The sequence below is a fragment of the Hipposideros armiger genome, unplaced genomic scaffold (genome assembly GCF_001890085.2).
Source record: "Hipposideros armiger isolate ML-2016 unplaced genomic scaffold, ASM189008v1 scaffold_767, whole genome shotgun sequence".
NCBI lineage: Eukaryota > Metazoa > Chordata > Mammalia > Chiroptera > Hipposideridae > Hipposideros > Hipposideros armiger.
Window position 1 is genome coordinate 677,645 of NW_017732117.1, and position 17,216 is coordinate 694,860.

Genomic DNA, 17,216 nt, shown 5'->3' on the forward strand with positions numbered 1-17,216 from the left:
GTGGGAGGTAGTGGAGGTGTTCAAGCCCTAACCACTCTAACCAAACACTCCTGTAGAATCTCATTCATCTTTCAACAGAATATCTGCTCCTTTCCAGCCACACAGATGTGCAATGCCTCTCAAGTTCCTGTAGTTAAATCTTTCCCATCAATGCTTCTACACAATGAGCTCATATGTCTAACTTGAAGCATTGTGAGTACTTGTCCAAGTACTTGTAAAGCTGGAGCTGTATTCACAATCAATGACGCACAAATGTTTGTTTTTGTTGTTGTGGATGGTGATGATGATGGTGATGATAAATGACAGTTGCTGTTATTCAAGCTGGAGATAAGTTAACAAGTGAATTAGCACTAAAATCTGATTGAGGTTTAGTACATTTCATTGGATTGACCCCATCTTCATCTTATACCTGTGAACCATGAGTTTAGAAGGCAAGATCATCACACTAATCAGTCACAGGAATGGCCCGTTAATGGGTGGATTTGTTTGGTAAATATATAAAATGTGAAATCAGCAAAAGATCCACAAGTTTCTATTCTTATAATGGCAAAAATCTGAGGTACTTCTCACCAGAAGAGAAAACTCTATACAAAAGGAGACGTGGCAAACTAGATGGTCTATGCTTATGATGAGCCTACATGCTCTTGTGCTACTATTGGCCAAATGTATATGCACACACCAGCCATTCAGCCTTCACCAGATAAGCAACTGAAAGCATTGAGATTAGTGGTATCTGACAGAAGCACTAAATAATAACTCTCCAGCATTTTTGAAAACCAAATTCTGGAACTAATTTGGTTCAGAATTTGCTCACTGGGATTTGATTGTACAGTAGCATCTCCTTTGTCATCATCCCATAACTGCTCAATCAGACCATTCTAAAGTATTAATTCTTACCTCTCTCTGCTATTAATTCAAATCGTGTTTCCATGAATGTCCAAATCTATCTGCCTCCGAGGCAATAAACACAAATTAATATCCTCATGATTTGTGAGTAACTGAGATCTCTGAATCTCTGCATCTTCATTCTCATTTCCCTGAATCTCACAACTCCGTATGTTTCGTATCATATCCATATCACGTGACTAGAATGACACAACTTCCTGTAGAAAAGACTCCCTAACTCCTGAGTTCAAATAAAGATCACTCTTATAATTTATGTCTGATGCATTTTGTTGCATTATCTTTTATAAAGGAGGCTGGGTTTAGCTGTAGTTTTTTTAATGTTGATTTTACCCCCTTGCAAGCCTCCCAGTAACTTTCATACCTGCTTCTGGCATATTGTGAAAGTATATGACTTTTATTTCTATATTATAGGGAATGTTAGCATTATTTGAAAGTGAATTATTTCCCTGCAAGAATATTTATAACTTTCTAGAAATATAAGTTGGCTGCAGCCACAGCATTTGCCTTGTTTCCAGTAAATCTAATTTTGGAATTTTTGAGTATCAGTGCAGTATTTTGGATACAGAACTGAACTAGGTTATAGTTCCAGATTCTATTACTAGCTAGTTGGGTCCCCTTTCCTTATCTTTTATATAAGATGTTAAGATGGAAAATTGCTGATCTTTTGACTCTGTAAAATTCAATTATCAAGTTTTTTAGATTTTATAAGATTTATACAAGAAAAATTGGGAAATTTGCATTTTTTGATAAATGACAATTGAAGGTGTAAATCTGGGCAAGTTCTAGAGCCAATATTGTCTTTGTTTCCAGAATGGCTTGTAAGAAGAGAATACATGCAATCAAAAGTGCCATTTCTACAGATTTTTGAAGTCACCCCTTAAGGAGAACTTGAGGAATGGACACTGTAGCCCTTGGAAAGGAGTGTTGTCTAATAAAATACATAGCTTTTTCTGGAATAAGAATTGATGTTAGTCCCAAGCTGATGTTCAGCTTTGCTCTCTATATGACACAAGTAAAATAAGAGAGTAAAAACTACCACAGATCTTAAAGTCTGGAGAAATAAAAGATATTGAGACCAGGCAAATTTCTCAGCGTTCTCACTAGGAATATTTGTACATGTGTACGTGTGTGTGTATGTGTGTGTTATTTACTGTAATTACTTAATTCTTCAAAACAGATGATACCTGTTATTCCCGAGATTCATCTTTAAAATAACAGGAGATGATAATGAAAAGAGGGGCCTCCAAATAAGGTTTTTAAGTATCATATCACTTCATCCTGCTAAGTGTACTGCTCAAGGGCCCAGAAATGCTTGTACAGGTCTCATTTGACATATTTGTGTATTGTTGGTTCAGTTCTAAGTCCACCAAGTCCCTCTCACCATTTCATTCTATCCTCTAGACTGTGTTCATTGTTAACTCCCCAGTGAAGAGCTTGAGGACCAAAGAGGCTGTGGGCAAATCTCAGCCTGAACTTAGCATTGAAAGATGTGTGAGCCCTGGTCCCTTCCCCCAGTGTTTGTGCCCAGTCACTCTCTTAAGCTTCAGTTTCTTCTAAAGCTTCACTTGCAGAGTTGATGGAATGATCAGATGGAGTCATCAAGCCATATGTCTTACTTTACGAGGTGTGATCAAACAACACATTGAATGTTTAAATTAAAAAAAAATGTATTACAGTAAAAGACACATTGCCATTAATACCCCTCAAAATATTCCCCATTGCTTCAAACATACTTATCCCATTCTCCTTGCCACTTTCTGCAGCAGTTCTGGAAGTACTCTTTCATGAGTGTCTTTACTTCATCCTCCATGATGACAAGACTCCATGTCACACATCGCTTCTGGTGTGGGAATTTCTGTCAAATAAAAACATTACAGTGTAGCCTCATCTACCATATTCACTGGTTCTGGCACCGTGTGACTTCTGGTTCTTCCCCAAAGTCAAAATAATTCAGGACATCGAGGCAGCCACAGCTGTGCAACTAAAGACACTCACGAAAGAAGACTTCCAGAACTGCTTCAGAAAGTGGCAAGAACGATGGAATAAGTGTGTTCAAAGTGAGGGGGAGTATTTTGAGAAGGATTAATGGCAATGTGCCTTTTACTGTCATTTTTTTTTTAATTTAGACATTCACCATATCTTTTGATCATACCTCATATATACACTATAAAGTTAAAATGAGCACAGGCCATATAGCACACATGTGGTGAGGGGTCCTATTTTTACCTCAGAAGGATGAGGGAATAAAAGGAAAAAGAAAATAAATGCTTTCACATTACCAATTCAAGCCCACGGCATGTCATTCTTTTTATTCATGTCCACAATTCTCATTCATATTTGCCCACTTGGAAAGGAAGACAGACAAGAACTAAGATGTACAGCAACAGAGGCTGTCCATTAAATACAAAGTTATTGTCTTTTAAGTGTCCATCTGAGAATTTAACAAGCAAGACAAATGAAAATGAAATGGTAAAATAGAGTCAAAATCCAAAAGATAAAACTTATACTTGAGTCTGGGTGTGTGAGGGGGTGTGTGCATGGATATACCACATGTGTTCTGTTATGTTGAAAGCCAGTACATACAGCACAGCAATAAGGCCCTGACTCCGTATCCCCCATCACCGTGAGAAGGGTTCTTGGCAAGTGCGCTCAAATTTTGCATATTAAATTTAGAGTGTGCTATTTTTGTCAATTTTCCGTCACTTTCTTTAGAAATGTGCATAGGTAGATAGAATGTGAAACAGGTAGCCAAAACATACATTCTAGCCTAAACACAGCCGCAGGTTTGCTGCGGAATCTGCAAGCGACCACTGAGCCTTCCAGGGCCTCCATTTCTCAATCGGTATAATGTATGTTGGGCAAGTTGGTCTCCGAAGGCCTCCAGAGTTCTAAAATCCTCTGAACCTCCATCTGCACTCTTCTATAGCTTGTCTCTATCTTCTGAAATAAGAAAAATCTACATTTAAAGCCAAGGCAAAGCCTGTGGGCAGGTGTTGGCCTTTGGGAGACAAGTAAGAGGTGTCTATTCTCACTCAACTAGAAAGATCCCCCTTTTTTCTGGCATGACACAAAGATGGAAAGCTACCATTCTCAAACCTTTAGATGTTAGGCTACTCTTTGAAAATTTGAAGAAAACATACAGACACACTCTCAAAAAAAGAAATCCAAACAAGAACCAATACACAAAACATTCTAGGTAGTTTCAGGTGCTCCATGGCCATTTTAAACTCACCAGTGAGATCCACGTTAAAAAACCCTAATGTGAAACTTCACCCTGGATTTTTCTTATTGGCTGCTTGCATTTCTCAAATATACTTGATAAGAATTGTATTCTACATGCTTTGATTTTTAACTAAATAAACAAGAAACAGAGCACCTTCTGGAATAACCCAAGGAGCCCCCTGTAAGGATTAAAGCCATCATTTAGAAATCAAAAACTCATAATGATCTGATTTCACAAGCTCTTTACACCTAAACTCTTTTTGCTGACTGGTTTTTCTCAAAATATGTTCCTTATTCTGACAATTAGACTAGTTTAGGTGAAACCAAACCTGCTTGTGCATTTATTTGACTCTTTCTGCCAGCCAAATAGCCAAATAGCTCATAGCTCACACTGAGACAAGGAAATCAAATCAGCTCTGTTTTTTTGGTAGTTATTATTGCTGTTGTTGTTTTCAATGCCTGTTAGGCCTAAGGTGGTAAGGACAGAATACGGGATAGTTCACCCTTTTCACTAGCATTTTCTTCCTCATGTCCTGGGCACAAAATGCCACCCGTCCAAGAGTGAAACTTTTTTTTTCATCGACTAGGCATTTGATTGAGCTAACACCAACACAGCACATGTATGAGAGGGTCAGGCAAACCATTTGTCCAGCCCTAGTTCTGAACAAGGAAATCAATATTCCACAGTGTAATTCACTAGTCAAAAGTAATCACCCTTTATCACAGCAGCACAAGGGCAGTAAATTCATTAAGTGTTTGCTGCCACTTCTCTCACATACCGCAACACCGCTGTTTTAGCAACCTTTCAAACACCCTGACCTCCTGATAATTTTTGCATTAATGCATATCTTTTTTCCCAGCTACATATAGAATCATTCTGCTAAACACTGACACACTAAGAGCATCTATATCAATGTTTCATCATTCCTTTTCTTCAAAAATATAAAATAATAATTAGTTGGGTAGAATCTGTGGCATAGGAAGATCTGAGCTCCAGAACAACGGGAATCGACTTGGAATTTGTGAGTAGAAGCATAGGTTGTTTTCATTAATGAACACAGCAGTGTTAAGGCACATCCCTTAAATATCAAAGAGAGAGTCTTTCTTTTTTTTTTTAAAGATTTTTATTGGGGAATTGGGGGGAAGGGAACAGCGCTGGGGAATTGGGAAAGGGGAACAGACAAGTTGCTGTCATTTTGTTCTTCAATCTAGTTGTGGAGGACGTTGCTTCACTGGCCCAAGTTGACACCATCATTGCGCTCTTCCCGGGCGAGGCAGATCAGTCGCCGGCTTCTGGACGGCCACTCACTGCAGCTGCTGGCCGCTCACGCTGGCTGCTGGCTACACACGGTAGCCCATGGCAACCCACTGCCACAGGGACTGCAGCCTACGCCGTCACCGGCGACTCATGGCAGCCCAGCTCCAGGTTGAGCTGTTGTTCAGCATCTTAGCTGTAGAGGGCAGTGTCACTGGCCCTCATATGTGGGATCCGAACCGGGGCCCTCTGGCATCCCAAGCCAGTTCTTAACCATCGCGCCACTCGGCCGGCCCAAAGAGAGAGTCTTTCTAAGTAACCCAGTAACCTACCTCATCTATGTGTTCTTTAGTCATATTTTTTTCTATACATTTCCTTTTATCTCCCTTTCTCTTCCCCAGTCCATTTTTCCAGTACAGTTTACCTTTGCACTGATTACCTAGGAAACTAGATATCCAAGGAGAACCAATCTGGGAAAAAAAATCAGTTTCTGAAGGTTGTTTTAATATCCCTTTGCTCACAGTAGGCATTTAGAGAGTAACATTATGATTTAAAGGAAAGAAATTTGATCTTGTTGGGCTATACTTGGAATTTGCATTACTAATACATTAAGTGAGATGCATAGTTCCTTGAACTACGCATCAGCCCAGATCATTTTCAAGGTCTTTTTGTGTTTTCTAGTTGACATCTAAGGCAGTTCTATGTTATGTATTGCATCAATCTATCAAAGCAACTTGGTTAACTTTAGTCAGAATAGTTGGTTGGACTCAGGCACATTTTTCAGGTTTAGCCATCTGGTAGATAACCCACATTAGCCACATGAACAGAACAATTACAAAAGAAGCCCCAGGTTGCAATACTTCAAAAGTTCCTTGAGGAGTAATGTCAGCAACATGACTGATCAGTTGTCTTAGCTGTAACCCCCTTCAACAACATTTGGCATCCATCCATAAACAAAAGTGCCTTTGTGGAAGCCATGGGATCCAGCAACATATGCCAAGGGACCAGGAGGAGTCTTGCCCACCTATGTATTGGGTAATAGGGAGACAGACTTCAGTCATCGCTATGGACTGTAAATTGGATGCAGCCCTTCTCAGCCACAGTCCAAAAGCCCCTGTATAACACCATCTTAGACAATAAACCACAAACTTGAGAGCCTTTGCAGAATCTGAGGTTTCCAGCAGAGAAGTACCAGCACAGTATTAGAGCCAAAAATATGGTTTGGGTGCCTTGGAGAGAAAAAGAGGAACAGTTTGACTTTACCCATGTAACCCATCCCCAAAGGCAGCACAGGTGAATGCCAAATGAAACCTTCTCAGCCCATGATTTCTCCTGCAGGGGAAAGGAGTGTGTGAGTGAGTCAGCTTCCCCAGATGTGTGGAACATTGACAAAGAGGCCCATTTCTCTCTTGCTCCCCCCAGAATACTAAACCATACTAACTGTAGGATCTATCAAGATGCCTTCCCATGATCTTGCCCATGGATCCCCCAAACTGGCCCATGGACACCATTTGCATGCCTCACTCACACCCATCCACACATCCTGTGACCAGCTTTCTGTGCGAGCTCTCAATATTGGCAACAGTGAGCTTTGGTAGATGGCTAGTGAGCAGGCACAGAAAGCCAGTCCAAATCTGAGGGCTGGGAAGAAAGCACAAACTTGAGCTTCAGCATTACCCTTGGAAAAGCAAAAAGGAGATGTCGGTACTTGGCGTGGTGCATTACAGGATCAAGAAAAGCCATATAAGTTTCAGATTTCTGCCACAGAAGAGAGCAAGAAGCATGGAGCAGGCATATCCATAGAAGGACTGAGAAAACCTCAGAATCCCTAGAAGAGCTAACGAGAGGTATTTGTCTCCCAAAGGGAATTAGTAAAGACTGGAGGGATGACTACTGCAAATGTTAAGAGAGCAATGCAAGACTTCAAGGAATATTAAAAAAATAATAATAATAAGGAAACATGACAAAACCAAAGGATCACAATAATGTTCCAATAACCAACCCCAAAGACATGGAGTTCTGTGATTTTCCTGATATAGAATTCAAAATATCTGTTTCAAGGAATTTCAATGAGTATAAGAAAACACAAAAGACAAGTCAACAAAAGCAGGAAAACAATACATGAACAAAATTTAAAAAAAGTTTAACAGAGCTAAAATCATAAAAAAAGAACCACATGAAATTCTAAGGAACACAATGAATGAAATAAAAAAAAATGCAATAGGTGCCATGAATATCAAAACGAACCAAGCAGAAGGATCTGTGAATTAGAAGACAGAACCTTTGAAATTATCCACTCTGGGATGCAGGAAAAAAGAATGAATACGTGTAAGGCAAGTCTACATGATCTGTGGGATACCATCAGAGAAATCCATCTGCAAATTATTGGTGTTCCAGAAGGAGAAGAGTGGAAGAAGATAACAGAAATTTTATTTAAATAAATAATGGTGCAGAACTTCCCAAATCTGATGAGATATTTGGATATCCTCCAAGTTCACAAAGCTCATAGGTAACCAAACAATTGCAACTTAATGAGATATTCCCTATGACACATTATAATAAAACTGTCAAAATTAAGACAGAGAATCTTAAAAGCAAGAAAAAGAAAAAAAGAAATAAAAAGATGCTTGTAACTTACAAGGGAAACTCCATAAGGTGAATGTCTCAGCAGAAATTGTATAGTCCAAGAAAGAGGGATGCACTATTCAAAGTGATCAAAGAAAAAAGAAAAAAAAAATCCATCAACAAAAGATGCTCTAACAATGTTGTCCTTCAGAAATGAAAGTGAGATAAAGACTTTCCAAGGAAAATAAACACCGAGGGAGTTCAGTACCACTAGATCTGCCTTACAAGAAATGCTAAAAGGAGCTTGTCAAGCTGAAATAAAAGGATACTAATTAGTAACATGAAAACATATAAAAATTACAAAACACTAGTAAAGGAAAGTATATAGTCAAATTCAGAATACTTTAATATTTTCATATGGTGGTATGTTAACCACTTTAGTATAAAGTTAAAGGGCAAAAAGGACTAAAAATACAACAATAATGTAATATGTTTATGAACACACAATATAAGAAGAGGTAAATTGTGACATCAAAAATATAAAAGGGGGAAATGAAAAGATAGAGATTTTGTATGCATTTGAAGTTAAGTTTTAAGCATAAAATAGACTTATATCTATAAGATGTTTTACATAAGCCTCATGGTAAACACAAAGTAATATCCTACATAGATACATGAAAGATAAAGAGAAGAGAACCAAAGCATACCACTGCAATAAATTATCAATTTATTAAAGAAGGCTGTAAGAGAGGGAGAAAGAAATAAGCAAGCTATTGCACAAAACATCAAAAAACAATTAAAAATATGGCATTAGTAAATCTTTACCTATCAATAATCACTCTTCTTGTAAATGGATTAAATTTTCAAAATTAAAAGGCATAGAGTGGTTAGATGGATATAAAAACAGGAGCCAACTATATGTTGCCTACAAGAAACTCACTTCAGCTTTAAAGACATGGAAAAATTCAAAGTGAAGGGATGTAAAAAGATAATCCATGCAAGTGGAAACCAATAGAGGGCTAGAGTACCCATATTTATATTAGGCAAAATAAACTAAAGTAAAAAACTATAACAAGAACAAAGATGGTCATCATACAACGATAAAGGGATCAATTTATTAAGAGGATATAACAATCATAAATATATAGGTATCCAATATTGGAGCTCCTAAATATATTCAGCAAATACAAAGAGATCTGAAGGGAAAAATAGACAACTATCCAATGATAATAGAGGACTCCAATACCCCACTATCAACAATATTTATATCATCCAGACAGAAAATCAATAAGAAAATGTTGGACTTGAACTACTTTAGCCAAATTGAACTAACAGGTATATACAGAACATTCCATCCAACAGCAGCAGAAAAACATTCTTCTTAAGTGCACGGAACATTCTCGAGGATAGGTCATATGATAGGTCACAAAATGAGTTTTAGCAAATTTAAGAAGATTAAAATCATACCAAGTATCTTTTGTGACCACATGTATGAAACTAGAAATCAATTACAGTAGAAAAGCTAAAAAATAGCCAAGTATGTGGAAGTTAAATAACAATGCTGAACAACTAATGGGTCAAATATAAAGCCAAAAGAGAAATTTTTTAAAAAATCTTGAAACAAATAAGAATGGAAACACAACATACCAAAACTGATGGAGTGCAGCAAAAGCAGTTCTAAGAAGGAAGTTAACAGTGGTAAATGCCTACATTTAAAAAAGAAAGAAAGAAAGATCTTAAAAAAACAACTTAACATTATACCTCAAGGAACTATTTAGATAAGAAGAAAAAAACTAAACTCAAAGTCAGCGTAAAGAAAGAAATAATAAAGATCAGAGCAGAAATAATGACATAGAGTCCAGAAAAACAATAGGAAAAAAAAATCAACAAAATTAGAGTTTTTTTGAAAAGATAAACAAAATTGGCAAACCTTTAAATAAACTAAGGGGGAAAGAGAGAAGACTCAAGTAAATAAAATAAAAAACAAAAAGGAGACTGAATCCGCAACTATTCTCAAAAAATATTAGCAAAACAAATTCAACAGCACATTAAAAAGATCATATACATCACAATCCAGTGGGATTTATCCCTGGGATGCCAGGATGGTTCAGTACATGCAAAAAAATCAATATGGCATACCACATAGAAAAATGTAAGATGCAAATCATATGATCATCTCAATAGATGCAAAAGAAATGACAAAATATAGTATTCTGTCATGAAAAAACTCTCAAAAAATTGGGTATCTTGACTATACCTCATCATAATAAAAGTCATCTATGAGAAGCTCACATCATATTCAGTCATCAAAGGTTACAAAATTTTTCTCTAAGTCCAGAAACAAGACAAAGGTGCCCACTCTCACCATCTTATTCCACATAGTATTGGAAGTCTTTGCAAGAATAATCAGGCAAGAAAATGCATCTAAATAGGAAAGAAAGAAGTAAAATTATCTTTGTTTGAAGATGATATCATCTAATATATAGAAAATTCTAAATAATCTACCAAAAAAACTTAGACTGAATCAGCAAATTCAGTACAGTAGCAAAATAAAAAGTCAACATACAGATCAGTTGTGTTTCTTTACACTGACAACAAAATATTTTAAAAAGTAACCAAAGAAACAATACCATTCACAATAACATAAAAAAGCAATAAAATACTTAGAAATAAATTTAACCAAGGAGGTGAAAAATGTGTACACTGAAAACTGTAAGACTTTGATGAAAGATATTAAAGAGGACTCAAATAAAAGGGAAGATATCTTGAGTTATTGGCTGGGAAGAACTAATATTCTTTAAATGCCCATATTACCTAAAGTCATCTAGAGATTCATTTAAATCCCTATCAAAATTCCAATGGCATTTTTCACAGAAATATCCAAAACACTCCTAAAATTCATATGGGACCACAAAACACCCCAAATAGCCAAAACAATCTTAAGAAAGAACAAAGCAGAAGGCATCACACTTCCTGATTTCAAGCTATATTACAAAGCACAGTAATAAAAATAGTATAGAATTGGCATTAAAATAGACACATAGACCATGGAATTGAAAACCCAGAAATAGTTCTTCACATCTACAGTCAACTAATATTTGACAAGGAAACCAAGGATACTTGATGGGGAAGGATAGTCTCTTCAATAAATGATGTTGGGAAAATTAGATATCTACATGAAGGAGAGTTAAATTGGAGCCATATCTTAAAACACTAAGAAAAAAAATTGTAGAGAGGGGGAATGGAATCATTGGAATTGTAATAGATAAGTATTATATCGGGGGTGGGAGGGCAATACATGGGCGGGAGGGGGGTTGTTACTTTGTGAGGGTGAAAAGGATAACTATTGCATTGTTCTGTACACCTGAAACTAACAACAAAAAATTTTTTAAAAAAGAAAATTAAAAAAAACAATAAAAAAAATTTTTTTTAAATAAAAAAAATAATTTGAAATTATTTGGATTAAAGGCTTGAACATAAGATCTGAAACCATAAAAATCCTAGAAGAAAACATTATTGAAAAATATTCACATTGGTCTTGGCAAAGATTTTTTTGGAGATGACACCAAGAGCACAAGCAACAAAAACAAAAATAAAAAAATGGGACTATATACAAAAGCTAAAAAATTGCATAGCAAAAGAAACGGTCAACAAAATGAAAAGGTAACCTACAAAATGGGAGAAAATATTTGCAAACCATATATCTTATTAGGGGTTAATAAAAAAATATATAAGGAACTCATTGAACTCAATAGAAAAAAAAATCTATAAAAAAACATGGGCAGAGGAACTGAATAGACATTTTTCCAAAGAAAACATACAAATAGCAACAAGTGCATGAAAATGTGACCATCACTAATCGTCAAGAAATTAAAATTAAAACCACAATGAGATATCACCTCACACATGTTAGGATGGCTACAATCAAAAAGATAAGAGAAAGGGCCGGCCGAGTGGCTCAGTTGGTTAAGAGCTCGCTCAAGAGTTTGAGCTCTGGGGCCGGCCGAGTGGCGCGATAGTTAAGAACTGGCTTGGGACGCCAGAGGGCCCCGGTTCGGATCCCACATATGAGGGCCAGTGATACTGCCCTCCACAGCTAAGATGCCGAACAACAGCTCAACCTGGAGCTGGGCTGCCACGAGTCGCCAGCGTCAGTGTAGGCTGCAGCCCCTGTGGCAGTGGGTTGCCATGGGCTACTGTGTGTGGCCAGCAGCCAGCGTGAGCGGCCAGCAGCCGCAGTGAGCGGCCATGCAGAAGCCGGCGACTGATCTGCCTCGCCTGGGAAGAGCGCAATGATGGTGCCAGCTTGGGCCAGTGAAGCGACGTCCTCCACAACTAGACTGAAGAACAAAATGACAGCAACTTGTCTGTTCCCCTCCCCCCAATTCCCCAATAAAAAAATCTTTAAAAAAAAAAAAAAAGAGTTTGAGCTCTGAGCAACAGCGGTTCGAGTCCAGCCCGAGCTGAGCAGCCGCTGAGCTGCCAACAGGTAGCAGGATGGCTCAGCTAAAAAAAAAAAGAATGAGAGAGAACAAATGTTGGAAAAGATATGGAAAAAGGGAACTCTTGGACACTGTTGGTGAAAATGTAAATTAGCACAGCCACTATGGAAAACAGTATGAAATTTTCCACACACAAAAAAAATTAAACATAGAACTACCTTATGATCCAGAGATCCCACTTCTGGATATTTATATAAAGAAATGAAATCAGGATCTTGAAGAGATACCTTTATTCTCATGTTCATTGCACCATTATTCACAATAGCCAAGACAAGAAAATAATCTAAGGGTCTATCTATGGAGACATAAACAGAGGGTGCCAAAAATATATATACACATTTTAAGAAAGGAAAACTGTATTAAAATTGTAATACTCAATATATACTGATAACAAAAGATGAATACAAGTCACGTTTGGCTTCTGCAATTACAAAAGGTGCTCAAAGTTGTTACCATCAGTGTCCAGACACTTCTGATTACGGCGAACTACCGCTTGAGAAACTTTGACCAAAGTGTTCACTTGTATACATTTTTTGGCACCCCTGGTATATATATACTATTTTTTCCAATTATTTTCCTTATATTTCTGAATCATATTGTCTTTTTTCTGGTGCATTTGTTTATAAGAGTAAACAAGCATCATTCTAGAAATCAATGAACAGTCACTGATCAGGAGAAAAATAATTATACTGGACAAGAAACCACATGTATTCATTTATTCCCCATTATTTATTGAAGATCTAATATTATCCAGACACAGTATTAGATGCTGGAGATAAAATAGCGACCAAATAAAAAGGGTTCCTGCTCCTAAGATATTTTTAGTTTGGTGGGGGGGGGGGAATAATAAAAATAATTCTCTCTCTCTCTCTCTCTCTCTCTCTCTCTCTCTTCTCTCTCTCTCTTACACACACACACACACACAAATACACACACTATAAATATATAAATGTGCTCAGCACAGGGTGCTATGAACACATGTAACATGAGGAGCTATTGGGAGTCTAGGAAGTTTTCCTGATGAGGTGACACGAGAATTGATCCACTAAAGATGAGAAGGATTTACTTGTGTAGGTTGGAAGAGGGAGGGAATAAGGACACAGGGTCTACAAAGGGCCTACAAAGGCCCTAAAGCCAGAGGGAAGATGACCATTATAGAGAAAAGCTTTATCTACAACTACACACACACACACTTTCAATTGATTACTTTTCTTTGTTTCCGGTACAGGGGATCTTTGTACATATAATTGAATGCAAACCAGTATAACTGGCAATTTATCTTACACACACATTTACACACAGTAGTCTCCAACCTGAATGCAGCATATCTGAACCTTTGATGAGATATCTATTAAATCAGAATCTCCAGGAAGAAGGTCATGGAAAGTGTATTCTAAACAAAGTCCCAGGTGATTTCTCAATATGAACAAATCCAAAACAGAACATGTGGTTCTTTCAGTTTTCTCTATCTCCATAAATGGCACCATCAAACTTGAATCAAACTAATAACCTTGGATTGATCCCTGACTTTTTCTCCCTCATCACCCACATGTAATTCATCAGAAAATTGTATCATTTCCATTATGGATCTCTCAGACTTTGCTATCGTGTTCCCCCAAGCCACTATTATTGCTCCAACTACTCTATACTAGTCCCCTAGCTACTCCACAATAGCCCTTAACTGGCCTCCCAGTTTCCTACATCCTCCACATAGCTGCTGGAGTGATATTAAGAAAAACACAAGCAAGCACACAAAACCTATGATTCTACAACCCATTTGTAGTTTTTGACTCATTTTAATTCAATTAATCCAGAAAACTCTCCTGTGGCATAGGGACTTCTTTGGCTCTAAGGTACAGATCCCAATGTTCAGACACAGGGAACGCTCAAGGTCATTAGAGGGGAAGCCAGAATGTTAATCAGGGGTTCTAACTCTGAAACCTGCAAGCTCAATCTCTTAGCTATATACTACCTTTAGTAAATACCATTTTTATTCAATTCTTTTTTCACTTAAAAGTCTTTGAAGCTGAAGATGTGTCTTGAAATCAATGGCGTGTCATAGTTTAATTGGCATCATTTTTTCCTTGTTGGTACATAAAATAATGGCATGCCTTAGAGTTGGTGAAATACGGTATTTGTTGAATGAATGGGTGGGAGTAGGGGGTCAGTGGAGCTTCGCTGAGTATCTCTTCTTTAGTCTTTGTATCTAGAGGTAAAACACATACACAACACTTTGGAAAAAGTCAATATAAACCTGTATGACTATTCTTACTACCGTCAATTACTTAGGGCTCTAATCAATTATATTTTCACTTATTTAACCAAAATAACAAGAGAAAGTTACATTAGAGTAACCCACCCTTTGTTTAATATTTCTTGATGACTATTAAATATTTGCACACTCAAATAATTCTTTGAAACTGCTATTGTGAGAGTCTTTTAAAACATTAAACTCGCCCCATTTTACATCATTCTAGATGGTTTGAACAAATGGTCCTAATTTTAGTCACCATTATTACCTTTTTCTGTTAGTCACAAACCTCTAAACACTGCCCACTGTTTTCTGTGTTAGAAGAAAAATAGTCCCCATCAGGTAAGATGGCACTTGCCTTTCTATTTCTTTGCATGTATTTTATTACGTTATGTGGATGGTTTTGATTGGACATTTGAGGATTTGTAGCACTATAATCAGCGGGTGAGGAATCTCTACCTATGCAATCATGCATGAGTAATAGTATTAAACATAAAAATTTAGGGCCAGCCGAGTGGCTCAATTGGTTAAGAGCCTGAGCTCTGAGCAACAGGGTTGCCAGTTCGATTCCCACATGGGCCAGTGAGCTGCACCCGAGCTGAGCTGCCACTGAGCTGCCAACAGGTAGCAGGATGGCTCAGCTGGTGAGAGCACGTGATCCTAACAACAAGGTTGCCGGTTCAACTTCCACTTGGGATGGTGGGCTACACTCACCCGCAGCTAAGATTGCATGTGGCACCTTGAGCCCAGCAGCTGCAAGCTGCCAACCGGCAGCCAGAAGGTGACTGGACTTGGAGCTGAGCTAGCTGCACCCTCCACAACTAAGATTGAAGGACAATAACTGGGCTGTTCCCCTTCCCAATTCCCCAACACTGTTCCCCTTCCCCAATTCCCCAATAAAATCTTTAAAAAAATTATACTCATCTATTCTTTGTAGTTTAAGAAGTACTTTTATTTACTGTATCTCATTTAACCTTCTTTAAAGCTCTCCATAACTATGTAAATAGAGACATGGCCTTTCACACTCTGCATCTTGTTAATTCTTCATCTTTCTGAATACTCTCTGAGCTCTGAAATGACTACTTCAAATAGGTCCAAGGCCAAGGAGACACTGGGTCAAGAGTCTCAGCTAATTTTGGAAGTGTTTTTTCGAGTGATAATGCGCCTGCATCTGCAGACCAGAGCTTACTAACATGGGTTCCATGGCACCTGACACACAAAGATTGGGTTACAGAAAATCAGTAGGACAGGGCCTGGGCAGCTAGAACTGCTGAGCCCATAGTATCACATTGTGAACAGCTTTGTCCATTTATCCTAGTATGACACGTGTCCTACATGTGCTATGACAGACACGTACAAGGTTGGGAAACACGGAAGACTTCATAGCAGATTAAACCTTCCATCCGGGCCCTCATCAATCTAGGCATGCTTCACTGCATAAGTTAGGATGCCATTACCTCTAATCTATGTGAGGAAGGGGCTATGGAGCTGTGAAGTGCACAGCTCACATGGCTTCATGCCGAGATCCTACATCTCTCTGCAACGTAGATGTTAAGACTCACTCGCCATTCAAGTCTGGATGTTTCCTCCTCCCCAGAGATTCCATGCCAACTCAGGGGCTTTGAAAAGCTCTGGATGTTTAGAAAATTTTTAGGAATAATCTGATGATCTTCGGGAAACTAAAACTCAGAGTAAGAATGTACTGTGCAACCCTTTGTCTGTCTGCTTCTCCTCTCCCAGTGACTTAAAAGCATTCCACAGACTCTTCCTTCTGCTAAGATGAATTTTCTAGGTGAGATTTCCTGGTGGGCTGGATAGTGCTAGGACAAGTGGCGTGGCTGAGCACAACTTCTGTGGCCAACCTTGCACTGTTGCACTTCCAGCAAGACAGGTGGCTAAAACCCATCGATACAATGTGGGTACTGGCTCTTTATGTAAAACGGAATTAGCAGCCCAGCCATTAAACAGAGCTGTAATGCCAGAGGCTTCAAAACCCTCCAAGAGCCCACAACCTCAGGGAGTTTTTACCTTCGATTGCTTTTAAATCCAAGAGGCTTTTGCCCTGCTGGCAGCTCCAGAGTTACTGCTGAGGCTCAGGGAGAAGCTGTTATGAAAATCTGAGGCTGTTGCTAAGCAAAGGAAGTCTCAGGGAGGCAACTGACAGCGTAAAAGCAACACCTGGTTAAACTGAAACTGACATGAGAGCTCCTCTCGGCTTTAAGCTGCTTTTGTAAGGGTTAGAGTTCCATCCGCCTAATATTGAAAGGGTGATAAAGTACAGAAAATCACAGTTCTTTCAGACATGCATTTCTCTAGCAGTGGAGGACACAGTGAGAAATACTGCAGACCACAAGGGTGAGCAAGTTGTGTTTGGGTATTGCGATATGAAAGGGTCCTCAGCATATCGTCAGTGCCCAGATGCCATGTGTTCGATGTTGGGCAATGGTGGACTGTGGGGAGGAGGCAGGTCCTCCACCTTAACACCCCTCACCACCCTCATCCAACAAAAAATACC